The following is a 27,894-nucleotide window of genomic DNA, read 5'->3' as shown; positions in this document are numbered from 1 at the left end:
AAGCAGATGTAAATTAATCTTAATTATTAACTTTTATTAATTATACAAAATTCCACTTCAGAGCACCATTTAAAATATACGTAAAAAGGGAATTAGGTGTGCCAGTTGCAGAAATATAATTAAAACTACTTTTGTTTCCACAAAAAATTATCTAATTCTAATGTGTGTGTGTGTATGTGAATTCCTAAGAGACCAAAGTGCTGAGGTCATCGGTCCCTAGACTTTCACACTACTTAAACTAACTTAAGCTAGGGATAACACACATACCCATGCCAGAGGGAGGACTCGAACCTCCGGCGGGAGGGGCCGCTCAAACCGTGAAATGGCGCTTCAAATCTCGCGGCCACTCCGCGCGGCATCTAATCCTAATCACAGCTACACTGATTTACGAAACTTATGAAATAATTCATAGCTTCATATTAAAAAGGAAACAAAAATTTTTCCGTTGTATTAGTATTCTCTTCAGGATGGATGCTGGTCATTACTTCACAAAAACAGAGAATTGTCAGTGAACTTCATTACCAAATAATGCGAGGATGATGAGTTAATGTTATGACGCTTGTCGTGCTATGCACATGTGACGGCAGCATTTCCAGGTGGTGAATGGGAATTCAGCGAGCGGTCTGGGCTCTGCAACTACCTTACATCACGTGGTCCACAGACGTCGCTTACACTCGGAACCAAAGTATTGACGGACCTCACAGCAGATGTTACAATCGCTTCATATCTGATGTAGCAGTCAGAAGTATTTTTCAATAAGAGTAATGCAAAATTTTCTAGGCATGTCCTTATATCTGACTGGAAGCATGAGATTCTTCAATTCGCCAATCGAATTATTTGTTAGTATCTTCCGATTGTTGCTTCATAAAGCCCTCAATTCTCACTCTAAAAACCTTTACTTGCCTGGAATTTTCTGTTCTAAAGCATTCCAGACTATTAGTCAAAATCTGCAAACCGAGTGTTCCCTTATCTCGTAGATCTTTTTGAGCTCTGGTACCCCTACCGTCCATTATCAGTCTGACTTAAGGAGGGTAGGACGTCAAACGGGCCGATTTGGAGTAGGAGAGGCACCACAGGACATTTTAATTTCCGCTGTCTATACTTTTACAAATAAAATCATGAAACTTTGTCAGCATGACCAGGAAAGATTCAGGATTCACACTAATAGCAGTGGAAGTTCAAAAACATAACAATATATATAATTTTTACATGTAAAATTTCATCATTTTTTCACTTTCTATTGGCTGCAAGAATTTTGCACAGTATACAAACCATACTTACAGGTGTATGAAACTCCAGGATTTTCCAATTCTATTAAAATTTGAGATAATTAACTATAAAATTCGAGTCTTTTCTAAACCTGAAGTTTAAAATGCAGGAGCTCATTCATTTTTTCATAAGTTAAATAAATTCTAGAGTTTCACACACCTGTAGGTATGCTTTGTATGCTGTGCAAAATTCATCGAAGAATCTCTCTCACTTATCAAGAAAAGTGTATCTATAGCTAAAAATGTAGCCAATAGTAAGTGAAAAAAATGATGAAATTTTACATGTAAAAAATATATATTGTTATGTTTTTGAACATCCACTGCTATGAGTGTGAATTCTGAATCCTTTCTGATCATGTCGGCAAGTTTTATAAATTTATTTGTAAAAGTATAGACAGTGGAAATTAAAATGTCCTGTGGTGCCTCTCCTGCTCCAAGTCGGCCCGTTTGACGCCCCCCCCCCCCCTTAATGGCGAAAACAATGGTGGGTGCATACAAGAGCGCTCCCTGAGGTACTCTTAGAGCTCGCTGTCCGGTGTCCCACTTCCCTTCCCGTGCCTAAGCTCGTCCTTTAGGATTCTCGTGCAGGCATATAACATGCTACCGTAGTAATATTATGTAAAGATTTCGGTGACAATTGCAATTGGTGAATCAATGCAGTTATACTAGTTTGATAATAAACATTTCCTAAAAAGAATCAAATTACAGCAGACTTATGCATCAAAGAACACACACGTAGTGTTTTACAGTTTATCGATACTGCTCTCATTCATCACAGTCACATATACTCTGATGAGCCAAAACATTATGACCTCTACCCACCGCGAGGTTGTATGCATTGAGGGCACGTGACGCGCTAAGAGAAGTATATGAGCGGAGCAGAGACGAATAGGAAGTCATTCTAGCGACGATAAGTGGTGAGCATGCCGAAATCCTCCGACTTAAGCTAATCTGACAAAAGCCAGACTATTGTGGCCCAATGCCAGGCAGCGAGCATCTCGAGAACAGCGAAGTTGGTGGGCTGTTCGCGTGCTACTGTCGTGAGCATCTGTGGAAAGTGGCTGAAGGATGCTGAAATCACGAGTAGGCGACAGGAAGTTGGACGTTCGTACCTCATCACAGACCATAGGGATCAGAGGCTTGCCCGTTCCCTAAAGCAGGACAGGCGGCGATCTGTAGCATATCTCACGGCAGGGTACAGTGCTGGCGCAGGCACGAGTGTTTTGGAGCACACCTGTCAGCGTACAGTGTTGAACATAGTGTTCCGCAGCAGAGGACCCCTACGTGTCCCCACGTTGACTCAAAAACGTAGTCGATTATGAGGCACGTGATCATAGAGATTGGACCCCGGATCAATGGAATCGTGTCACCTGGTCGGATGAATCCCGTTTATTGTTAAGCCAGGTCGATGGTCATGTCCAGATACGCCGTCGTGCAGGGGAACAGCTGCCCGGAATATGCAGCCCGCCACAGACGCAGGCCGGTGGCAGCAGTGTTATGATGTGGTGGACGTTCACCTGGGCTTCCATGGGACCTGTGGTAATAAATGAAGGCATCACGGCAGCTGTGGACTACGTGAACATTATTAGGGACCACCTGTAACTCCTTACGCTCGATGCCTTCCCCAACAGTGGTGGCATCTTCTTGCAGGATAACTGTCCGTGTCAGAAGGCCAAAGTCGTGCTGTAATGGCATGAGGAGCGTGGTTGTGAACTCACGTTGATGTCTTGGCCAGCAAATTCGGCTTATCTTACGATGAAACCTAACTGGGAAGCTATCGAGTGCCGGCTCCGTGCCCACAAACCAACCGCTCGTAAATTACGGTAAGTCTGTGACCACCTGAACACAGGCATCTGGTGCCACAAACTTCTGGAAACATACCAAGTACTTGTCGCATCCATGGCACGCAGAATCACTGGAACTGCGTTCCAGAGAGGTGAACCATCACGCTTTCAAGAAGGTGATTATTATGTTTTGGCTCATCAGTGTAGAAGACCGTTACACTTAAGACAAATTATGTGCATAATGCCCAAGTGGCATCAACAAGAAATATTTCTTTGAACCAAACGATTAAACAAAGAAATCTCCTCCAACTACATTCACCGAGCAGGCTGGTGACGTGGTCCACACACCGGTCTTGTAATCGAAAGGACCGTGCTGCAAACGTTTGCTACCCGATATATGTTTTAATTGTTTCTTAAATGACGTCAAAAGCAATCAGGGAATTGTTCCTTTGAGAGGTCACAGCCTTTTTCAATTCCCATCGTTGTCCAACTTAGCTAGTGCTAAGCATTTAATGACGCTGTACCTTAAAACTTCCTTCTGTTAACCACAACCAGCTTAAATTCAGTACCCTTTGAAAATGGCGTTATTAAGATTGTTACTGCTCGGAAACAAGCAATTAACTATCTACTTATACAGATTTCTCCGCTCTAAACAACTCCCTGCCCCAACTCACTCCCCCTCCTGCCCCCCACCGCGAGTTATGACAAGTTATTACGTATGCAGAGTTTATCTTTTCCCTGGAAGTTCAAATTTGTCTTTGGGTGCCTCTGAATTATGAAGGAACAATATCTTCACATGCACAGGATAGTGCCACCATCTACAAGTAGGCGCATTAGACGTCTTCCTCCACAACCATTTCTCACGAGAGAATTACCAAACTTGCAACGAACAAATCGACTGTCGGCTGTAAAATAAAAATGGCTCTGAGCACTATGGGACTTAACGTCTGAGGTCAACAGTCCCCTACAACTTAGAACTACTTAAACCTAACTAACCTAAGGACATGACACACATCCATCCCCGAGGCAGGATTAGAACCTGCGACCGTAGCGGTCGCGCGGTTCCAGACTGTAGCGCCTAGAACTCCTCGGCCATCCCGCCCGGCGCTGTAAAATATCTTACCTGCTATGTTCCATCGACGGGTTGCTCTTACTACCTTCTTTTGGCGAAAGAAAACAGTACTTAGGGCATGTATTCTCAATACTTTTAAATCACTGAAACGAAACAGTTTTATCGGCGGACACCAACGGCACAAATTTGGTATTTTGACCGTCTTCAGGTGATAGCGGGCAGTAGTTAAGACACGTATTCTCAGTCAGTAGTTAAAACATGTATTCTCAATATTTTCAACACTGTGAGAAGAAACTATTTTATCAGCAGTCACCAATGTCGCTAGTTTGGCGTTGTGGCCATATTCATGTGATAGCAAGTAGTAGTTAAGACCTGTATTTGCAATACTTTCAGCACACCGAGGAAAAACAATTGTAACAGTTATGATCTTCCTGTCGCTAAGATACGAGTAGAAAAGATGTGGCATTAACATAACTTCTGTAGCTTCAAAGTTACTGTATTTCGTAAACTTGTTGACAGCGTGCTAAATTTCTTTGTCATTACTCTGACTGTGAAGAGAACGCCTAAATATTTGTAAGTTCCTCAATCAACTGGGCAAGGCATAGGACCGATCTAGGAAACAGTTATACTACTGACGGAGTCCCAACACCAGAATAGATCGAGAAGTCTGGTGTATTCAGTAGAAATAATGGGAACTTTTTCTGAAGGGAGTGGCAGTTGTGAAACGTCTAGTCACAAGTTAGAAGGCCCACATGTCAACAAGTATAATTACGGGAACTTTTGCTCTAGTTTTGCCTGCATTAAAATAAGGAACAACCATTTTGTAACCATGGCAACGGCCTTGCCACAGTGGATACATGGGTTCCCGTGGGATCACCGAAGTTAAGCGCTGTTGGACGTGGCCGGCACTTGGATGGGTGACCATCCAGCCGCCATGCGCTGTTGCCATTGTTCGGGGTGCACTCAGCCTCGTGATGCCAATTGAGGAGCTACTCGACCGAATAGTAACCGGCTTCGGTCAAGAATACCATCATAACGACCGGGAGAGCGGTGTGCTGACCCCATGCCCCTCCTATCCACATCCTCCACTTAGGATGACACGGCGGTGGGATGGTCCCGCTAGGCCACTCGTGGCCTGACGACGGAGTGCATTTTGTAACCATCATTAAACGGAAGCTACATAACTTTACAAAATAGATACAGGCAACTAAGTAGTGGAGTGTCTTATTCTTACTAATTTTCCCTCCGGGGTGTCTGTTTTTCTGTACCACGTAAAATAAATTTTGTATTTTTGACGTTGCATTAAGATCCAAGACTGCATACTTCATACAAGCTGAAAGTGAAGCAAATAGTCACGTTGAAGGTAAGTTGTGATTAAAGTAGTATTGTTGATGACTGTTCATAGTTTCTTTTTGTCCTCCCATCTCAGTTCATCTACAGCGTAATGTAATAACATACGTGACAGTTTATGCGTTTGTACATTTGCGCCCAAACGTCATAGTCGAAATCGCGATGTGAAATTGCTATCGAAGTCGTATCTGTCCCACCACTTGAGGCAGTCTGTAGCCAACTATAAATACAGGCCTTAGCGCAAGTGTGCGAAGTCAGCAATGTAGTGTTACTGCCAGCCGAAACAAACGCATTAGTCTGAAGCCCGTATTACACTGTTAAACACTTTGACGAAGACATTTGTCAAAGATTTCGTCAAACTGCTTCACGGGAGCTAAATTTTTCGTCAGAGTTATTTGGGAATGGATGCTGGATGGTTAATAGCCTGTGAACAGCGTATTTTGGCGGCGAGCACATTGCTTAAGAGGAAAGAGAAATGGAAATAACTGTGGATGAAACCGTGGATAGCGAAAAGTGTTCACAAGAATTTTCTTGGTGAGGCACAGTGCGAGTACATAAAGAACAACGTAAATTACTTGGGGATGGGTAAAACAACATTTCTGTTTGCCGTAATGAAAGTGGCCCATCATATTTGCATACACGATCCTCATTTAAGAAATGTTATTTCTTAATTTCATTCATCATAGCCGATGTTTCTGAAAGGCTGCAACTGTGTCATTTATGATTTAAATACTGAAACAATGCCCTAGTTACATATTTTTTCATGCTTAATATGACGCGTTTCTAGATGTTATTTTCATTATCAAGCGGAAATATTGACACAGGTATTTAATGTGGTGTTTGTATGAGTGTTGTCCTGCCTCTCTTGCCGTGCAGTTGTATTTTATGGTCTACTGCAATCGGACAGATTTCTTTTGTGCGATTTTCCAGAACATCACATAAAATACATACGTTAATATTTGTACTTGATAACAATGACGAATTCTCCCAAAGCATTGAACAAACCGTGAAAAAATACGTAACCGGTTCAGTGTTCCATTATTTAAACGCTGAATATTGTTTCTGCTAAAGATTGTCTCATAGTTAGGTTAAGATTTTTAGCAACAGATGAAAATTATTTCAGGTTGCAATATAGTACTCGATTCCCACAGTGTACCATTTTATATATTATCCCAGAAACATGTGGACCAATATATAAGTCACATAAGGAAGAATATATGAATGTTATGTTATTCAGAGTACAAGTAGATACATTTGTTTCACTTATGTACGCTATGAACACACTTTGCTTTCCACATCTCCTTCCACATATTTTATTTCTATACGTAAGTTTAACATCATCCAAGTGCAGCCACTTCGAATGCAGCTGATTGCTGCAGTTATTTCTTATTAAGATGCCAACAGCTTAATACGGTTTTTGTAGTCGGCGCGCTTTGTGTTATAAAAAATTTCGTATTCTTCATATTTAGTAATGGTCAGCGTAGTGCTAGACACGCATCAAATGTGTGTGTATGGTTCAAATGGCTCTGAGCACTATGCGACTTAACTTCTGAGGTCATCAGTCGCCTAGAACTTAGAACTAATTAAACCTAACTAACCTAAGGACATCACACACATCCATGCCCGAGGCAGGATTCGAACCTGCGACCGTAGCGGTCGCTCGGTTCCAGACTGTAGCGCCTAGAACCGCACGGCCACTCCGGCCGGCAATGTGTGTGTACATAAAGTCCGGGAACACTTTCAATTATTTATTGCACAAGAACCAAACATGGTACAGATATCATACAAATGTCATTTTGAAGAGAAGCCCTGAAAGTTTTTTTTTTCCATGTATACCGCCATAGCGTAGTTTCGTAATTTGGCGATGGTCAGCGCTAGTCGCAAACATGGCGATGGACCGGCCGTGCTACAGAAGGGGACAGCTGTTTCATGAAATGGCCTCCCTGACCACCAGACCTCACCCCGTGGGACTTTTTTCTGTGGGGATACATTAAAGATCTGGTGTTTGTACCGCCTCTACCACGTGATGTAGCAGAGCTCCGGGAGAGAATGCGGGAAGCGACTGCCAGTCGACGATGCCATGCTGGGACGGGTACGGCAAGAATTCGATGGTTCGCATATCGAATGATCAAATGTTTGTTAAAAAAAAGGACTTTCAGAGTTCAAAATGTAATATGTATGACATCTGTATAATGTTTAGTTCTTGTGCAATAAATAATTGAAAGTGTTCCCGGACCTTATGTACACCTTGTACTTCTTCGTTTTAAAGCTAAAATGTACTAAAGCAAGCGAAGCGTCATGTATACAATGGCGAACTTTTATCAAAGTTAGGGCCCCACTGTAACTTTTATCAAAGATCTTTGATAAAAGCTGCCCTACCACACTGTCAAAGATTTGACCAAACGGCTTTGATAAAAGATCTTTGAGCTCATGCAACAATGACTTTCAATGTCAGCAATAGACTGCTGAAATCTTTTCTTCCAAAAAGCATCACACTTTCACCAAACTTCGAACACGCTCTCAGTAGCTCAAAAGATCTGCCTTGGATATACTCGTTGGCCATAGATCCACTTCGCTCACGACACATTCGTAATGGTCGCCTGTATTTATCATTGGCCACGAACGCCACACGAGGCCTACGAGAAAGACAGGCCGCGGTGCGTACGTCAAAGCACGTGACACTGCAGGTCTTACGAGTGCCAGCAGCCGTCTTCGGCGTTGAGCGAGTAAATATTTCAGACGAGTTTCATAATTACTGACTGCGGGTTTAAATGCATGTAAGTTCTCGAGAGAACAGGACAAAATTAAGACCTTTAGTGGGTACCTTCTCAATTACACATTAATATCCCGTCGGCCCTGCACGGAGCCGAGCTTTCACGAAATATGGAGGACAAGACGACTAGTGTGACGTCACAAGTTCGTTGCGGGACCCACATATCTCGTTGGCGACGAACATTGCGTTACTGACACCATAGACATGTGTTCAGGCCTTATTTACCATTGGCCACGAACGAGTCGTAGGGCCATTCTCATGAAGGCCTCTGGTAAATTCTCAGCGGTCGCAGTCCACTCTGAGACGCCTCAGTGAACAGTCGCATCACAAGGAAGCTCACAGGCGGTATGAGATATAACCCGGAATATTTCAGAGCAGCAGAGGAAGTGGAGTGAGTCGTTATGTACAGTGGTAACTATGAAGGCAGGCACAATTTATGCATTCACACAACCACTGCACCTTACACTCAAGAAACCTAGTGAGGCTTACCATGCGTCATCAGTCTCGTCTTTCGTGTTGTGGCACTCTATTTGGTTTTGAGTGAACAGTGAGCACGTAAAGGTGCATAGGGAATAGTGTCTCCCGCCAAATATGATGGCCCGGTTAGAGATTTCGCCTGTGTCATGCAGCCCACATAACACAACTGTCGAGCAGTTCCTTCTTCATGCCAATTCTCGGCCGCACACTCCAGTGGCAATGAAGACGCTCCTGCAGCGTTTCCGATGAGAAGTGTTTGATCACCCACAAAACAATCAGTAATTGGCTCCCCCTGAGTCTCATCTCTGCTCACAAGAACCGCTGGCTACGAAGACAAAATTTTTCCACAGACAACGAGCTGCAGACCAGTGCAGATAACTGGCCGAAAGCACAGGCGGCTGCTTTCTATGACGAGGATATTGGAAAGTTCATACAACACTACGACAAAATTCGAAGTTGGAGCGGCGACTATGTAGTAGGTGGGAGGTTACCTAACTGTTGCAAATAAAACGTTTCTGATTTTCACTGTGGTTTCCATTTCGCAATCGATCGGAACTTGCTTTCTGGACAACCCTCGTATCATGAGTCAACTGCAGGCATTGCGAGTGCAGCCGGCGACAGCAGAATCACAACGCAGTCAAATTGTGATTTGATGGGAAATACTGTAGCAGAAGAGCCCGCAGGAACGATCTTTCACAATAGCCGAATGGGTCAAGTACTCACCAAATGAACACAAAACAGACTACTGGAAAACAGTTATGAAAACCGTCTTAAGCAGCACTGGAAGAATATTTATTCATTGATGTCCGGTTTAGGACTCCTTAGCCATTATCAAATGAGCCAAAAATATAAATCTTGCGTCACACCAGTCATATAAGCAGAAAACTGGTCATAAATTAATAAGTGTGATAGTAGAAAACGTGGCCTCCACATGTGCTCATCGCTATCAGAGTGAATGAGCACATCTGGAGGCCACGTTATCCACTATCACACTTATTGATTTCATGCTCAATTTTCCGCTTGTGTGACTGTTGCAACGCAAGACTCACATTTGTGGCTGATATGATAATGGACAAGCAGTCATAACTGTTCATCAATAAATAAATGTTCTTCCTGCGCAATTTAAGACGGTTTTTATAATGGTGGCCGAGCGGTTCTAGGGGCTACAGTCTGGAACTGCGCGACCGCTACGGTCGCAGGTTCGAATCCTGCATCGGGCATGGATGTGTGTGATGTCCTTAGGTTAGTTAGGTTTAAGTAGTTCTAAGTTCTAGGGGACTGATGACCTTAGACGTTAAGTCCCATAGTGCTTAGAGCCATTTCAACCATTTTTTGTAATCTGAAAGAAGTTGCGGATCCATTCCAACCCCATCATGCTGGAGATACAGGACAGACTATTCGCCAAGACCCCAAATTCACGATTAAGTGGCATGTTGTAGGTTTTTTTGAAGAAACAATTTCCATCTCTAGCGGATTTATGTTAGGAAGTCCTCTACCACCTTCCAGAATCTCAACTGTTTCTGTACATGGTATTCAAATACCACAGCTGTACCAAACATTCGTGCACTTTGTCTTTCACCTGTGACCGAATCAGTGAAAAGATCCTGGCCAGAAACTTATCTCAGTGCTGCCTGCTAGATCGACTTACAATAACACTTCCATAAACTGCAGTGGGGTCGGCAGTGTACTCTTCGACAGTATGACGCGACAGGGAAAACAAATTTACAATACCGACAGTAACAGCCATCCTTACAGCTGAACTCACAACAATCCTAGAGGTGCTCAGCTAAACGAAAGGGCTCTCGGAGGATACAATATTGATGTCATCAGACTCATGATCGGCTCTGATGATGTTAAAGAACTACAACAATACAAACAATTATCTTGCGTAGGGCGTCGTAGAAGATGCACAGTAGCTTCCAAGCCAAAATAAAACCATCATCACATTCTGGGCAAAAGGTCACGGTGGAATTAGGGGCAATGAAGAAGTCAATGCCTCGGCTCACAAAGCCGTATAGTCTGGATCAATGAAATATGACGGACAGTATAACTTTCTCTGTACTGTCAGCACCCAAATTAAAAATCAGTGTAATGAAAAGCTACACCTATATTGCGTAAGTAAAGAGAAAGGTAATGTAGCATTATCCATGCTGTGACAAAAGTGATTGCAACAGAAACTTCTAAGTAACAATATCACAGGTTACATTTATCACTGGAGGTTCCACCATTACTTTTATCGACTCAGTATGGTCCCATCTCCATATTGTGACTGCTGCGCCGACGAAGACCTTCACCTGATTGTCTTTAGCTACCACCGAAGGCAGCAAAATACGACAAAATTGCAAGAAACGGTATCTTCGGTGTACTAACTCTCTCCCAATTGAGGCGAAAACCTTACTAGCCCAAGATATAACGATGCACAGACACCTATACGACCTCTTAGCAGACGGTCAAACAAAGATGTAGACTAAGTTTCAGCTACATAAATCAGCTGATGATTAACATGTATGTAAATAATCATACTTGACCATGACATCGCATATAATGACTGTTCTACTTGTGATTGTGCCATGTTAAATAAAAATAGTGAAACACAGAAATAAATACCAGTGTAAGACAATATACAGAAGCAACTAATGATCCAGATTATCATCATAGATATCCCACGTACGAAAGTATACATACTCTCTGGAAGTCCTATAGCGTTATCTCTTGATTTTTTAAAAAATCTGTTTGTTTATGTGCATTTGATATTTTCATTGCGCATTGTGCACAGAAATTTGTGTGTGATGTTTAGTATGTTTGAGTTTCTGCACAAACGCAGCACAAGAAAACCGTGAGCAGAAGTTCTTTTAAAATTTCGCCACCTCTATACAAAGAACGATCATTAATTAAAATGCGCATATTTTTATATACAATCTTAAATACAGTAGAACACTGCAGTATCTCACGCATCAGAAACATCACGAGTAAATGGTGTAGCACTCAGAACACGCACTTGATAATGGGAATCATTTCCCAAACGCGTCGTGAAAAATATAATTAAAAAAGAAAGTCGTGACTGGTAGCAGAAAAGTTATTTCATAAACAAATCTACTGTTTATGCAGGCGCAGGCTTTCAACAATCATTTGTAATGGACAAAATCGAATTAGACACAATGTCCGATTATCTTGACCACCACACATAATCTTTTGTTGAGAAGCAAAATAAAAAATTGTATCAAGCAAATGTTGTTTAACAAAAAGATATTTCCACCATTTGACTGTATATAATGACGGTATTTCACTATCTAGATTTAGGCCTTAGGCCATTTTCAAGTGTTACAACGTCAAAATTGTAGGACTTGTGTGAAACACAAATCATTGTCGAAATTTTTTTCTTTATTATTCTTTTATCCTCCTCCCACAGTATGGGCTGGGGGAGAGGGAGGGGGTGCTGTCAGTGCATACAATGTGACGCTCTTCAGCCACGTGAGAGTAAAAATTTGAAAACATAGAATAAAAATTGGACATGGTGATTGAATGAAGGTTTCGCGCAATAAAAGACAGATGATCAGCTGCATAAATGAAAGTATAAAGGACTGATTAGTTGACTAATTAAAATATAGACTCAGATGAATGGAAAAAGTGTGTTGCACACGAATACGTAAAAACAGATGGCCAGTTGCGTAAGTTAATAGGTAAAAGCCCGATATGTTGACTGATGAAAATAGATAAATGGATGAGTGAAGTAATGAGTGAATATAGACTGCCAGGGATAAGGGTGTTGTGGGAACATAGCATCAAGGATAGTGCGTAGGAGGGTTTGTGTGGTTGGATGTTTGGAGGAAGGATCTGAAAAGAGTGGAGAGGGGTGCAGTTGCGGACCAAGCCTTAGTATGTGGGCGGAGAAGAGTGGAGAGGAAGGCTGCAGTGACCAGAGGAGAAGGGGTGGTTTCCTTTAGATCTGGCAGTACGGGTATACATCAGGTGCCGGAGGTCGTACAGCGCGACAGGTCATCAAGGTCTTCAAGCGGCGTGCGGCAAATTGGCATTGCCGTACAGAAAAGTGACACGTTGGGTAAAAGCCTTCAACGAAGGTCGCCAAATTGTGGCAGACATGCATTGGGCAGTCGTCCTAGAGTCTCTGAAGATGTGAAGAGGACAGTGATCGACGCCATACGATTCGTGAGCTCGCCCACGAAACCGGAGTAGCGCATACGACTGTGCTTCGCTTCCTGAAGGAACGCCTGGGCATGCGAAAAATTGCATCACGATGGGTTCCGCATGAACTGACGAAAATGCAGAAATGGATGCGTTACGACGATGCTCAGACGCACCTGGAGCGCTATGAGCGCGAAGAAGAGTCTTTCTTACGTCGTATCGTAACACTGGATGAGACATGGGCCACATCGTACGAGCCAAAACTGAAACGCCAATCCAACGAATGGCGTCATTACGGGTCGCCTAGAAAGTCGTAAGTGCGTCAGAGCCCCAGTATGGTGAAAGTTACGGTCATTCTCGTGTACGACTGTGATGGTGTTATCCTAACGCATTACATTCCTCCACGGCAGACCATCAATGCACAGTATTACTTTTCGTTTTTGGAGCATCTTCTTCGATCAATTATGCGAAAGAAGCGGCGACTCTTTCTGCGCAACCCACCCATATTTTTGCGCGACAATGCGCGGACTTATACAGCGCAAGCTGTGGCTGCTCTGTTTGGTCAATGGGACTGGGAAGAACTGCACCATCCACCATACTCTCCGGATAAAGGAGCCACTTCGTGGTATACGCTTCAGAACTGTGCCAGAGATTCGACAGGTAGTAGACCGCTCCATTCGCACCATCAACAGAACAGGCTCTGCTAACGGTAGACCTATACTACGGCTTACACATCGCTGGCAACGGGTTCTGCACAACGCTGGTGACTACTTTGAAGGACAGTAACAGGTGCAGACATGTAACTCTTTTGTATCGGTTGTGAATAAATAGTTGCCACTATTTAAGTTCCAACCCTCGTATGTGGAAAATGTGCACCGATCTTTCGGTCAACCGTTTTCAGTTGAAGGTTTAAGTTCTTCTTTGGTGTACTCACATAAAAGTTCAACTGAAGTGTTGACTGAGTAACCGGTGTGCGTTTTCCATACGTTTTCTTATGCTTGCTGTCAACACTGGCAAGTTACCCCGGATGCTAGTGCAGGAGAGTCAGTTAGATGTTAAGTGTTTAATGAAGTCATGTTTACGTGAATGAAGAACTGTGATATGGTTTTGAAAAGATCTTGAGGAGAGAAAATGGATTACCGAATAAATTTTATAAGGTTCTATTTAACTAAGACGTGCTGCTTTTCACGTCTTCGTAACAAACAGAGTTACAAGAAAGACATTCATGATCATGGTTAATGCTGTCCTGGTAACTGCACAACATTTGCTTGCTACAGTTTTTATATTTTGCTTCTGAACAACAAGTTATATGGGGTGGTCAAGATGAATGGGACACTCTCCATGTCCTTCCAGAGACACACTAGGGTATACTCGAGTGAAGCACGTAAAGATGCCGAAAATATGCACACAACCACAGACACAATTCACTAAGGTCAATCTCTCACGCTTGTATACAGTGGGACAAAAAATCCGCTTTGCGGGTAACTCGGCCCGCACATTTTGTCAACGAGACGCACCGACATGTTGCCGTACTGCTCGTTGTCGTTCAGAAGGCGTCCGATACAGTTTCACACTGTCGTTTCGGGAAAAACAGACAAACTTAAGCAATATCGGACCGTCTGTCTAGATTCAGAACACACTATCACACAGACCTAAACACGTTGCTCTTATAGGGGCGAAGGCATCAGTTATAAAAGTACGGTAACTTTCGGATTACCTCTAGGCAGAGTTATAGGAGCAATACTATTCAGGATGTATTTAAATGAGGTGCTGAGAACCGTAAGGACCTAAACCACACCGTCGTCGATTTTGAGACTGTAGCATGTATGCATGGTCTTGACATCTGTTGATCTTACGGTGAGCCAACTTAATGCTGTACTACTACTACACTGTATATACGAATATTTACGAAACGCTGTCCCACCGGTTTCTCTGATATTCACTCCCATACTGACTCAAAGCACAGATTTTCATTGCTCGAGGGGCGCTACCTGGCTACACTGACGCCCATTTCTTAATAAAAGCTGGAAGCTCTTGAAGGTATGTCTCATCATAACCCAACATTCCCTGGTTTCAGCATTGCAGTCTGTAAAATGGACAAGATTTCAGAACGTGTAGGAGAGTTACCGATCTCCTTACCAAACCAAAAGTTGAAGTTTGTGGAAAAATGTACATTTTAGAAATTTTACAATGCTGGAGTTTTCAATAGATTGCCATGAACTGCCGTTTAAACGTACTACTGCGTGGAGCAATTAAAAGTAGTCCGCCTTCTCTTTAATGCGAATGCAACATTTCGACTTCGGAAATAGAATAAACAGCTACAACAATAGACAATTTCACGCAATAATTATTCTGTCAGCATTTCAGTTTATTTTATCAGTGAAGTTAGACGTTTCTCTTTGCGGTCATAAAATGACTCTCTCAATAGAAGAAAGAATTGCAATTGTGGAAGCATATGTGAAAACAGGTTCAATTAAGGAAGCTCGCGAAGTTTTCGGGGTCACATATCCGGATAAAGCACTATCTACCAACAAAGAGAACAATAGAGTCTGTATAAAAAATGATGCAACCTAACAATCTGTGAAAAATGTAAAACGCAAAAAATACCTTCAGTTCGCACACCAGAAGTTACCGCAGACTTTCGCCGAAGAATTGTTCAGAGCCCAAAGACGTCTTCACGTAAATTGGCCCAACAGAAGCATTAAGTAGGAGTTGCCAGAGGATATTGAAAAGTCTTAACTTGAAGCCGTATTGTGTGACTATTGCGGAGCAATTACAGGAGAATTACAGTCAGAAGCGTGTAGATTACTGCACGCGGCTTTTGAATAACATCAACCATGGTTTGTTAGACCCTTTCCATGACATCATGAGTGATGAAGCATGGTTTCATCTTTCCGGTCATGTGAATTCACGTAACACAAGGTACTGGACAACGGAGAATCCTAAGTTGTCAGCAACACTCTATAATGAAAAAATCGGCGTTTCGTGAGGTGCAGCTGGAACACACGAATACATCATTGGACAGATATTTTTTTATACTTCCCTCAACACGGTTGCATATATGAAGAGTTTTGATACATTTTGTGCTCAACTCACTGAATACGAAAGACAATTGCTTCTTGCAGCACGATCGGGCGACATGCCACACGTCTAAGGTACCCTGGAACAAGTCCATGATGTCCTCACTGAGGGTGGAACTCTCAGCTAACATTTGCGGCCACCACGTTCGTCGGATCTAACAACATGTGATTTCTTTCTGTGTGGACAATCGAAGAGCAAGGCCTAGAAAAGAAATCCACACACAATACACAAACTAAAAGACAACATCAGCCGTGAAGTTACCGCCATAGATATTCAAACTTTACACTAGGTATATCTGAGTATGTTTAGACATGCACAGTTGTGTCCTGATATTGCAACGGGTCACTTTCAGCATCTTCTATAAATGCTGTGAAAAATACTTCACAGCATTTTTCATTGTAAATAAGTGGTAAGTCCATTTCATATCTTTGTCTCTGTAATTTCACTCATTTCCTTTACACTTTAGGGGCTCCTTTCAGCTTTGTCGCCCTGTATTTTCTTCATTCGAGTCGTGGGGAGACGACCATTTTCGTCGAGTCACACTGAGGGAGACTACAGTTTGTTATTTCTCTTCAGTTTGCAAAATCTAGTGCTCAAATACGTAGGCAGAAGGCAAGTACCAACCTTGAAATACTACTGGATCAAATTTGAAACACAAAAACTTAACAAAACTATTAGATTTGATACCTGATGTGAACAGATAGTTTTATCTGAACCCCAAACCAGAGACTGTTTTAATGAAGATGGTTATAGCGAGGACCAAGAAGTGTTGCGATATGTCACAACTGCGTGTGTGGTCATTAAATATCTGTTCTGCATGTTATAATTCTACTATCATATTATTTGCAAACTATACAATAGTCACAAAGACGCTATTGCCACAAGCCTGTACTTGAAAATTTCGTAGATTAACATTAATAATAATAATAATAATCCTAATAATAATCAGAATTTCATAACACGAAGTGGGTACACTATTTTTGTAGGAAAGGTAGGGTGTTAGACTTAGTTGAAAAAACAATGTCAGACCAATGAGACTGGTAGTTTGCTTGTGAATTTGATCTTCACAAATATCTATTTTTATCAAAACTTTGTGCTTTGGGCTCTCATGAGTCTCAGTGCCTCAAGTGATGTGACTGACCCGGTGAGGATACTCGCGGATGATGCAGGAAATCTGCAACGCCTGAAAACTCTAACAAAATGCAGGAAGACCTGCATTCCTGTGTATTGTGCATAAACAAGCGGAAAGGCCAAATAATGTTCGATTACACTGCTGGAGATAAATCACAGGAAACAGTAACAACCGCAAAAAATCTATGAGTACCTGCCGGTGCGAAATTAAGTGGAACGTCCACGCAAAAGTGGTGCGGGGTATCAGATGCCTGGCTGGCGTTCACTGGAGAAATACGGATACTACTGAAGCACGACAGCCTCATCAGTACAAGCGGTTATCTTGTTTATTATGTATTAGAAAAAGCACAGAAACTTTCGAGGACGAATAAAACCACCATAATGAATCGCAGTAGAATTAAAGCCATGTAAGAAGTCGATTCTTGGGCTAGGGAAGCAGTGTACAAACAGCTCTGTAACGCCAGGACCCAAACCAGAAGTCAGTGAAATGACAAACTACACCCATCTTAGCCGCGCGGAGTGGCCGCGCGGTCTTGGGCGCCATGTCACGGACTGCGCGGCCCCTCCCGCCGGAGGTTCGAGTCCTCCCTCGGGCATGGGTGTGTGTGTTGTTCTTGGCATAAGTTAGTTTAAGTAGTTTGTAAGTCTAGGGACCGATGACCTCACCAGTTTGGTCCCTTAGGAATCCAAACACATTTTGAACGTTTTGAACACCTACACTACTGGCCATTAAAATTGCTACACCAAGAAGAAATGCAGATGGTTAACGGGTATTCATTGGACAAATATATTATACTAGAATTGACATGTGATTACATTTTCACGCAATTTGGGTGCATAGATCCTGAGAAATCAGTCCCCGGAACAACCACCTCTGGCCGTAATAACGGCCTTGATACACCTGGGCATTGAGTCAAAATGAGCTTGGATGGCGTGTATAGGTACAGCTGCCCAAGCAGCTTCAACACGATGCCACAGTTCATCAAGAGTAGTAACAGGCGTACTGTGACGAGCCAGTTGCTCGTCCACCATTGACCAGACGTTTTCAATTGCTGAGAGGTGTGGAGAATGTGCTGGGCAGGGCAGCACTCGAACATTTTCTGTATCCAGAAAGGCACGTACAAGACCTGATGCATGCGGTCGTGCAATATCCTGCTGAAATGTAGGGTTTCGCAGGGATCGAATGAAGGGTAGAGCCACAGGTCGTAACACATCTCAAATGTAACGTCCACTGTTCAAAGTGCCGTCAATGCGAACAAGAGGTGACCGAGACGTGTAACCAATGGCACCCCATACCATCACGCCGGGAGATACGCCAGTATGGCGATGACGAATACACGCTTCCAATGTGCGTTCGCCGCGATGCTGTAAACAGAACCTGGATTCGTCCGAAAAATGACGTTCTGCCATTCGTGCACCCAGGTTCATCGTTGAGTACACCAACGCAGGCGCTCCTGTCTGTGATGCAGCGTCAAGGGTTGCCGCAGCCATGGTCTCCGAGCTGATAGTCCATGCTGCTGCAAACGTCGTCGAACTGTTCGTGCAGATGGTTGTTGTCTTGCAAACGTCCCCATCTGTTGACTCAGGGATCGAGACGTGGCTGCACGATCCGTTACAGCCATGCGGATAAGATGCCTGTCATCTCGACTGCTAGTGATACGAGGCCGTTGGGATCCTGCACGGCATTCCGTATTACCCTCCTGAACCCACCGATTCCATATTCTGCTAACAGTCATTGGATCTCGACCAACGCGATCGGCAATGTCGCGATACGATAAACCGCAATCGCGATAGGCTAAGATCCGACCTTTATCAAAGTCGGAAACGTGATGGTACGCATTTCTCCTCCTTACACGAGGCATCACAACAACGTTTCACCAGGCAACGCCGGTCAACTGCTGTTTGTGTATGAGAAATCCTTTGGAAACTTTCCTCATGTCAGCACGTTGTAGGTGTCGCCACCGGCGCCAACCTTGTGTGAATGCTCTGAAAACAAATCATTTGCATATCACAGCATCTTCTTCCTGTCGGTTAAATTTCGCGTCTGTAGGACGTCATCTTCGTGGTGAAGCAATTTTAATGGCCAGTACTGTACACCTATCTTAGCCGCGCAGTGGCCGCGCGGTCTTTGGCGCCATATCACGGATTTCGTGGCGCCTCCCGCCGGAGGTTCGAGTCCTCCCTCGGGCATGGGTGTGTGTGTTGTGCTTAGCATAAGTTAGCTTAAGTAGTTTGTAAGTTTAGGGACTGATGACCTCAGCAGTTTGGTCCCTTAGGAATCCGAACACATTCTGAACATTGTAAACGCCTATCTTAACGGAAATAAGGGGAGAGATTACATTTATTAATTGTAGAAAAAGCAAATGCAAGAATGATTCTTTCAAAAAAATCGGCCTCCTTTTGCTCGGTGTAGTGCAGCATCTCGACGCGGCACAGAGTGAAGTCGCTGGATGTCCCCTGTAGAAATGTTGAGCCATACTGCCTCTATAGCCGTCCATAATTGTGAAAGTGTAGCCGCGGTAGGATTTTGTGCAGGAACTGACCTCTGGATTATGTCCCATATATAGTCGATGCCATTCATGTCGGGAGACTTGAGTCGCCAGATCATGCGCTCTAATTGTCCAGAATGTTCTTCAAACCGGTGCCGTGGTGCATTGTCATAAATAAAAATTCCATCGTTGTTTAGGAATATGAAGTCCACGAATTGCTGCAAATGGTCTCCAAGTAGCTGAACGTAACCATTTACAGCCAATGATAGGTTCAGTTGGATCAGAGGATGCAGTCCATTCCATGTAAACACGCCCCACACCGTTATGGAGGCACCACCAGCTTGCAGAGTGCCTTGTCGATAGCTTGGGTCCAGGGCTTCGTGTGGCCTGCGCCACATTGGAATCTCGTCAGCTGCCATAGCCCATCGCACTGTCCTATCGGATACGTCCGTCGTACGTCAAATATGGATATCAGCGCTTATTTCATGCAGCGTTGCTTGTCTGTCAGCACTGACAACTCTACGCAAGATGGTCTAGCGGTTCTAGGCGCTCAGTCCGGAACCGCGCGACTGCTACGGTCGCAGGTTCGAATCCTGCCTCGGGCATGGATGTGTGTGATGTCCTTAGGTTAGTTAGGTTTACGTAGTTCTAAGTTCTAGGGGACTGATGACCACAGATGTTAAGTCCCATAGTGCTCAGAGCCATTTTTTCTACGCAAGAAGCCCCTGCTCTCGGTCGCTGCGTTGTCCGTGGTGGGAGATAATGGCTGAAATTTAATATTCTCGACGCACTCTTGACACTGTGGATTTCGAAATACTGAATTCCCTAAGAGATCTGAAATGGAATGTCCCACGCATCTAGCTCCAACTACAGTCCGCGCTCAAAGACTGTTAATCCCTCTCGTGGGGCCACAATCTCGTCGGAACCCCTTTCACACGAATCACCTGAGTACAAACAACGGCTCCGCCAATGCCCTCTCCTTTTATACACTGTGTAGGAGATACTACCGCCGTCTGTATATGTGCACAACGCTATCACCCGACTTTTGTCACCTCCGTGTAATTTAGCGCTAGCCCAGCAGCGAGCGTAAGTAGTCAAGTTTCTCCATATTGTTTCTGCTTTCTCTTTGCATGACAATGTGTTAAAATGGTTGCGAAAATAAAACAGTATTGCTGCACGCGAATTGGTTCAAATGGTTGAAATGGCTCTGAGCACTATGGGACTTAACTTCTGAGGTCATCAGTCCCATAGAAAACTACTTAAACCTAACTAACCTAAGGACATCACACACATCCATGCCCGAGGCAGGATTCGAACCTGCGACCGTAGCGGTCGCGCGGATCCAGACTCTAGCGCCTAGAACCGCTCGGCCACCCCCGCCGGCGCTCGCGAATTATTGGCAACGAAGAGATGAGAAGTAACTTCTTTCTAAGACAGTATCTTGTGAGAAAACTTTGGTTTCTGTTTTCAGTGCGGAGACTTGGCAGGATTACATGCAAGTGGGGTCATTTAGAAAACTAACGCTAAAAAATGTTCACACTTGGACAGTAAGACGGAAAATAATGTTACCTGCGCTTTGGGCTAATGTACGTTCGTCCTCGTGACTCTAATGGAGCTGTGAACGACAGTAACATATGAAGTGTAGTGTGATAAGCTTTGAAAACTAGAAAGCGTCACTTGGGAATGGCGACGTGTTATGTTAAGGCCCGCAATCTCCATCCACAACAATGTGTGGCGTTCAAAGAGCATCGTTGCCCCTTGCAGCGGTGGTTAAGGGTTTGTTTTCCGCTTTGGGCATAACTATTACTTTCAAGATGACATTGGTTGGTGAGTAGTGCAAAATTACCTATACTGCGAAATGACCTTACCTTGCCCTATACGTTACATTTGTTTGTGTTGACGGTCAATTGCCACTTCCTGCATCAAGTGTCGATCGCCTCCAGGTCTTCCTACATTTTGCTACAATTTTCTAGCGTTGCGACTTTTCTGTATACAACAATATTATCAGCGAAAAACCTCATGTAATTTCCGACATTATCTACTAGGTCATTTATATACGTATATTGTAAAAAGCTACGTCCCGTAACTCTCCCTGTGAGTACGTCCGAAGTTACTTTTACTTCTGAAGACATCTCTTCGTTGAAAATGATATACTGCGTTCTGTTCGCTAGAAAATTTTCGATCCAGTCACTCAGCTGGTCTGATAATTCGTACGCTCGTATTTTGTACAGTAGGTGGCAGTGCGTAACTGTATCGAGCGGCTTCCGAAAGTCAAAGAGCGTGGCGTCAACTGGGGAGCCTGTACCTACTGCTTTTTGGGTGTTGTGGACGAACTGGCCGAGCTGTATTCCACACGATCGCTGCTTTCAGAATCCATGTTGCTGCCTACAGAGCAGATTTTCCGTCTCTAGAAATGTCATAAAAGCGAGCATAAAACATATTACAAAATTCTACAACAGACCACCGTTAGAGATATAAGCCTATTGGTTTTGGATATCTGTTCGATGAGCCTTTTTTAAAAAGGGGAATGAACTGCGTTTTTTTTCTAATCATTTGGAACGCTTCGCTCCTCCAGAGGTCCACGGTAAACTGCTGCTAGAAAAGGGGCAAGGTCTTTTCGCATAGTCTACGTAGAATTGGACTGGTATCCCGTCAGGTCCAGTGACCTTTCTTCTGTTGAGCGATCTGATTTGCTTTCCTATCCCATGTTCACTTATTTCGACATCTGTTGTTTTTTGAAGGTGGAACTGCAGTGCGACCTTCCTCTGTGAATAGTTTTATAAAAAGACGTTAAGTATTTCGACGTTTCCTGTGTCATTCGCCGTTTCAGTGCCATTATTGTCACAGAGTGTCTGGACAGATGGCGTCGATCCGTTTACCGGTTTAACACGAGACGAAACTTCCTATGATTCACTCTGAAGACTGTAGGTAGAATTTTATTTTCGAATTCATTGAACGCTTGACCCTTTTTAAGCTAATTTTCGTTTCGCATAGCTTTCGTTTGTCTGTGAGGATTTGGCTGCTTTTAAATTTGCAGTGAATATCTCTTTGCTTTTATAGCAGCGTTCTGACGAGGTTGTCGAACCTCGGTGGGTCCTTTCCATCCCCAACAAGTTTGCTCAGCACATATCTGTCTACAGCACTTTGTACAAGCTCTTGAACTTCGTCCACTGATGCTCAGCACTGTCGGTGCTGGAGATGAAATTTACCTTTTGACCTGTCAAGTAATCCGAAATCTGTTTCTTTTTGCTCTTCCTAAGCAGAAAGGTCTTCCTACTTTTCTTTGTATTCCTATTTACAGCCGTATTCAGTGATGAAGTAACTGATTCCACGTTCTAAGTTGAGTCGAAAAGTGCGGGCCTGTTTGTCACCAGCAGATCTAAGGTGTTACCTTCACTAGTCGGTTCTCTAACGGATCAAGGTAATTTTCGGATAAGCCATTTATAACAGTTTCACAGGGCTGTCTCTCCCTCCTGTCCCCTCTAATCACTTGAGTCTCCCAGTCTATTGGTGATGAATTGAAATATCCACCTAATACTATAACATGACTAAAAATTTTACGCGCAATATTATCCAAGTTTGCCCTTAACTGTTGCGCCGCTACTGTTGCTGAGGCAGCGGTCTGTAAAAGCGTCCGATGACCATGTGTGATCCTCCTTTAATACTGATCTTAAAGCAAATTATTTCGCATGATTCGGAATCTACACCAATCTCATCAGATATTATCGTCCTGTGGAGCAAGCAACAAGCGTCTAAAAAGTAAAAGGAAACGAATATGTTAATTTATGGTTGTGGGTCATCGGTTTTTAATACGACACTAAGGACAGAAAATATTTGAAGGACTACGAAAGGATAGGAAACGATCGGGACAAAAACATGAGAACATTAGGAAAGAGTTTCAGATGGGTAGTATACAACGAAACTTAGAAGAGAACTGTGGAAATTGGTATGGAGACCTTCAACGAATGGATCTAGACGGAATGTCAAAACAAAGTTAAAACATTTCTAGCCGAAAGGAAAACAAAATTTGCGGCCCAAATATTAAAGATGGGGTCCGTGGGTGGTAACAGGCAGTAAATGAACATAGAAGGCAACTGAAGAGCTCGTTCCCAATGATAGTCTCCTTTACATGTGTCTTAAAAATGAACTGCTTTTCAATGTTTGCATACTGAAGAAGTCTCGAAAATTGCAGCGTTGGTGTGATGGAAAGACCAGGCTGTGCAGTTCAGTATTGACGGCTTAAGAAGCTTGTTCATCGTTATCAAAAATGTTCGGAAACTAATGGTGAGCAAGCAGAAAAATGAGAAGAAAGTGGATGCATGATGGAGTGATTTTCTACCTAGCTAATGTGCTTGTTAGACGGACTAGGTGGCGCGATCTTTAAGGCAATAGACTCGCTTTCGAAACGGGAGCAGTTCATCCTGATTCAGGTACTGTGTAGTTTCCCTGAATTACTTAGTGTTAATGCTGTGAAACGAACACAGCCAGATTCCTTCACAATGCCTCGTCCTGTGAAAACGGTTGTTGTAACTAATGACCTCCTCGTCGACCTTCCACCTACAGCTTCACTCGCAATAAGCAAATTACAGCGAAGTGCATGGTAAGGGTACTTCGTGCACAACCAGGAATTAAGGTTTCATTCGTCCGTTCTATAATGTTACATATACCTTAGTATCAAAATGTTCGTCGATGTACAGAAAGTAAATATTCTTTGTTTAACTAACTATTTAGTGATGTCAACGTTTATTTAATTTAGTAATGGAAGAAACATTATACTAGCAGATAAATGTTTGGTATCTTGCTACGGCTGTCTCGTTTCTAGGGTGTCGGTTCCTGTTTATGTTTTCCAATCAATGGGTCCAAGTTTTTTTTTTTGTTTCAGTAAAAGTCGCTAGAATATTGTTGCTTTTTCACATCATCAGTATTTATTCATAAATTCTTGACAGTTCATACAACACCACTTGTTAAGTAAATGCATTGTGCAAATTTTCAATACAACTAAACGATTTTGGACCGCACGAGAGTTTTGTGACCAAGTTAATTTCGATGCTTATTTCATGTTCCCCATTATATTACCAATGAATCGATGTCTGCCATCTGTTTCACTTATGACTGAGCCTATGTGATTAGTCCATTACATATCCCTACACACTGTAACACCCAGGTATCTGTATCATTTGACTGATTTCTCCTGTGACTCGATGACATTATAGTCATAAGATATTACATTTTTTCGTTTTGTGAAGTGTACAATTTTACATATCTGAACATTTACATCAAGTTGTAATTTTTGCATCACTCTGAAATCTTATCAACATTTGTCTGAATATTTGTGCAGCTTTTTGGCACAGCACTTTGTACATAACTGCATCATCTGCAGTCTGGGGTTACTATTACGTCATTAATATGCAACAGTAAGGGTCACACAAACTTAACTGGGACGTTCCTGAAATTTCTTGGACACCTCTTGATGACTCGTCATCCAATATAAGATGTTGCGTCCTTTCTAGCAATAAGTCTTCAGTCAAGTAACGAATTTCGGTTGGTTCTCCCTATGATCGAATTTTTGTTAATAAGTGTCGAAGTGGTACTAACTAAATCTTGTTCTGAAGTTAGGAAGCGCGTGAGTAGCCAGTGCGTCTGTTTCCGTCACAGTTTTAGTTAGTGAGATGTCTAGAACGCGGTGCGCTCAACTTTGTGACGAATAACTAAGGTGTTTCTTTCGGAAGTTCACGGCCCGTGTAGCAGTGTGCTAATCTGCCGGCACGGTAGCTCAGCGTCTTCGGTCGGAGAGCTGGTTGGCTTCTGTAATAAAAAAACTGAGTGAAAGGATCAACAAAGAACTTGAACGGATGTCATAAAAAAAAGAATCAGTTTTCTCCACGGTGGCGCCCAATAAAGCCAGTGGCAGAGCGTGATACAGCAGTCAGCTACAATCGCGGTTCGCTTAAGGGCTTAAAAAGTCCGCGCTAGTTTTCGAGACACGCTTCGTGCTTGACATGCCTTGCACATCTGATAACATTTTCCTTATAGAGTGGCAACGTGTTCTGTCGTTCGAACTGCACTTTAAACTACATTGGAACATTTAACATGGTACTGAAGAGACCAAATATTTATTTCATTTTAAACAATGCAAGCAAGAAAAATAAAAATAATTAAGCATTATATTTTCTGTATCGTTAGACTGTAATTCAGTAGTTGGATTTCCTGTTGAAAGGGGCATATTGTGCGTTGAAAGTTTGATGCAGTATACAGTTTTTTGCAGTATCTTCTTTAGCATTAAAACTTCAATATACTGTTCAATATCGTCCATCGTTTTATTCAGTTCACCTTCGAATGATCGTATAAATAGGTGTCCATATTTTTCCCGATGTTCTGCGTTTATAAGGAAGTGGGAGAGGGACTACAGTGTTGCTTTTATTGTCAAATTTCTTATCATCGAGTATATCGACACGACCTTCTGACCTCTGACCGATCTCGAAATGTCTTCTGTCATAACCAACGCTACAACTCAACACCACCGTTTGCGACGAAGTCATACTGTGATACTGTAGGAACAGTTTAATAAAGAAGGAACTTCCTTGGTTTCTCAGCCGTTGCACATGAAAACAGATTCACAGCAGCTGTATTTAAAAATGGAAACACTAAACGATCTTGATAATAAATTCGCTGATTTTGACGAACGATTAACTGACTCCAACACGCCTATAACCGATTTCGAAAAGTGAATGATCTGTTTTTTGACAATGCCTTTACCCATACGCAAGCGATGATATACCAACAGTGCCAGCCGTTGTTCAGTCTCTTCGGTTTAACGGAAAGACAGATAAACCACTAAATCTTTGTGACTTCGGGAGTGCTGAAAGCAGGTACACATGTTCTTCGGAGAAGCGAAATTTTTCGTGACAAAAGATTTTTATTTCGTGTTAAATGATTTTCATTTCGTCTTAAAAGATCAAAAAGTTGTTAATTATATTAGTATTTTGTCAGGAATGAAGTATTATTTTGTGATAAACAATTTTTCGTGTGTAATTTTGGGTTGGCATAGATATCACCACATACAAATCGTGCGTAGTAAAGGCTCCGCGGTCTGAAACTAACCTTGTTGTTCACAGAGCATCCAAATTCTAGCTGTAGTGGGACTCGTAAATCAGCGTTAAGGAAAGGAACTTGCTGCCAAACGTGACGCAACCCGGCTGAGCTATTCGCGTGCAGTAGTGGCCAGCCGCGAGTGGAAAATTGCACTGAATGGCTGAAGCACGTGGTGCCGGCTAGCGTGCCGCTGACGCAACTTGAGTTGTTGGGAGGTGGTGACGTAGCGTGCCAAAGCCCGCGCATGCGCCGTGCGCGTACTCACCTCTGATGCGTGTGGTCGTCACGGCCGCCGCAACGCGACTGCGGCTGCCCGCTCGTCCCAGAAGGTCCCCGCTGCCACACAGTCACGCCGACGGTGCGAGCAAAAAGACTGGCGTGAGTTTCTCTCCCCTCCTTCGGTCACGCGACTTCGCTTCCCCCGTTCGCTCCAGTCGGCAGTCTGCCACCAGCACGTGCCCGCACGGTAATTCTGCCGGCTTTCGCAAGAAGTGTGGCCCGTGCTGACAGGGGAATATCCACCGAGCAAGGTGGCGCACTGATTGAGACACTAAGCATGTGCTCAGGGAGGAGTTGGATTCGAATGTAGGATTACGATAAAATCCGTGATCCATATTTATCACGCAGACTATGTACTTTACGATACAGAAACTATTACAATGCCAGAATGATAAGTGATCTCAGATTCTAAGGGTTCAGGATGACGCACGATCTCTGACTTTTCCAGTTCACTATGTAACAGTCAGAGCTTCTAAAACTCGACGAATGGTGTAAAAACTTTACGAGAAATGCTATAACAGCGACAATTACGCCCAATCTACGCAAGTACGGAATGACTGGTAGAAATCAATTTAGCAAAAGATCTTTTGAGGTTCAGGAGAAATGTAGGATCATGCGATGCAGTACTGGCCCTTTGACTTAGCATAGGTCAGGGGTGTGCAGACTTCCTAGGACTTCGGGCCTCTGACCCCTCACTGTGACTATGCAAGAGCTGCGGTAAGCTTAAAAATAACATGCCGCGAGATAAGTTGTTATTCCGAGCTGGGATCCCCTTACCCCAATTCCGGTTTAACTGGGCTCATAACAGCCAAATTCTACAATGGCCCGCTCTTTCATTTGGGGGAAGAAGTGAAAGATGACCAAAGAAAAAAAAGTACAAGAACGATCGGTGACGGGCCGCGGTCTGTGCATTCCTGCCTTACATCAGGGTTTCCCAAACTGTGTTCCGCAGGAA

At 43.2% G+C, this 27,894-nt stretch overlaps 1 protein-coding gene across 2 annotated transcripts in view; it reads right to left on the bottom strand.

Annotated features, from left to right (window-relative positions):
* Window positions 1-26,999, bottom strand: part of LOC124798656 (solute carrier family 52, riboflavin transporter, member 3-B-like) — a 113,819-nt gene extending 86,820 nt beyond the window's left edge. Inside the window, exon 1 of one of the 2 annotated variants that reach the window (XM_047262155.1) lies at window positions 26,926-26,999. The gene's annotated coding sequence lies outside the window, so the exon portion shown is untranslated. Of the gene's footprint in view, window positions 1-26,669; window positions 26,770-26,925 lie in introns of those variants that run through there. The other variant, XM_047262158.1, reaches the window with a different exon arrangement.
* Window positions 27,000-27,894: the final 895 nt, after the last annotated feature.

This window comes from Schistocerca piceifrons, chromosome 5 (assembly GCF_021461385.2).
Source record: "Schistocerca piceifrons isolate TAMUIC-IGC-003096 chromosome 5, iqSchPice1.1, whole genome shotgun sequence".
NCBI lineage: Eukaryota > Metazoa > Arthropoda > Insecta > Orthoptera > Acrididae > Schistocerca > Schistocerca piceifrons.
This window is presented reverse-complemented; position numbering and strand designations above follow the sequence as displayed.